Raw genomic sequence first — 508 nt, 5'->3', positions numbered from 1 at the left:
CTGATTTTTTTTTACCTTGCCCAAATTCCTATCTAAGAGGTCTGGAGAGTCATGCCCTACAAACTATAAATTCTCATCAGATGGGTTTTATTTGACCCTACATATCGTGACTTACTTTCCAATCTGACTCTGGCATAATATTATGTGACAAAGAAGAAAGTCAAAAGATTTTACCAGAAAACATGTTTCTTTGCCATATCTTGAAATGGCGCTGCAAATCAGTCTCCTGTGGGGGAAAATTTGCATCTGTAAAGAATGTCTATTACCAGCCGGGAGCGGTGACTCACGCCTGTAATCCCAGCACTTTGGGGGGCTGAGGTGGGTGGATGACGAGATGAGGAGTTTAAGACCAGCCTGGCCAACATGGTGAGACCCCCGTCTCTACTAGAAATACAAAAATTAGCCAGGTCTGGTGGCAGGCGCCTAAATCCCAGCTACTTGGGAGGCTGAGGCAGAGAACTGATTGAACCCGGGAGGTGGAGGCTGCAGTGAGCCGAGATCGCACCAC

Source organism: Mandrillus leucophaeus, unplaced genomic scaffold, assembly GCF_000951045.1.
Source record: "Mandrillus leucophaeus isolate KB7577 unplaced genomic scaffold, Mleu.le_1.0 Scaffold13, whole genome shotgun sequence".
NCBI lineage: Eukaryota > Metazoa > Chordata > Mammalia > Primates > Cercopithecidae > Mandrillus > Mandrillus leucophaeus.
Note: the sequence above shows the minus strand (reverse complement) of the source record.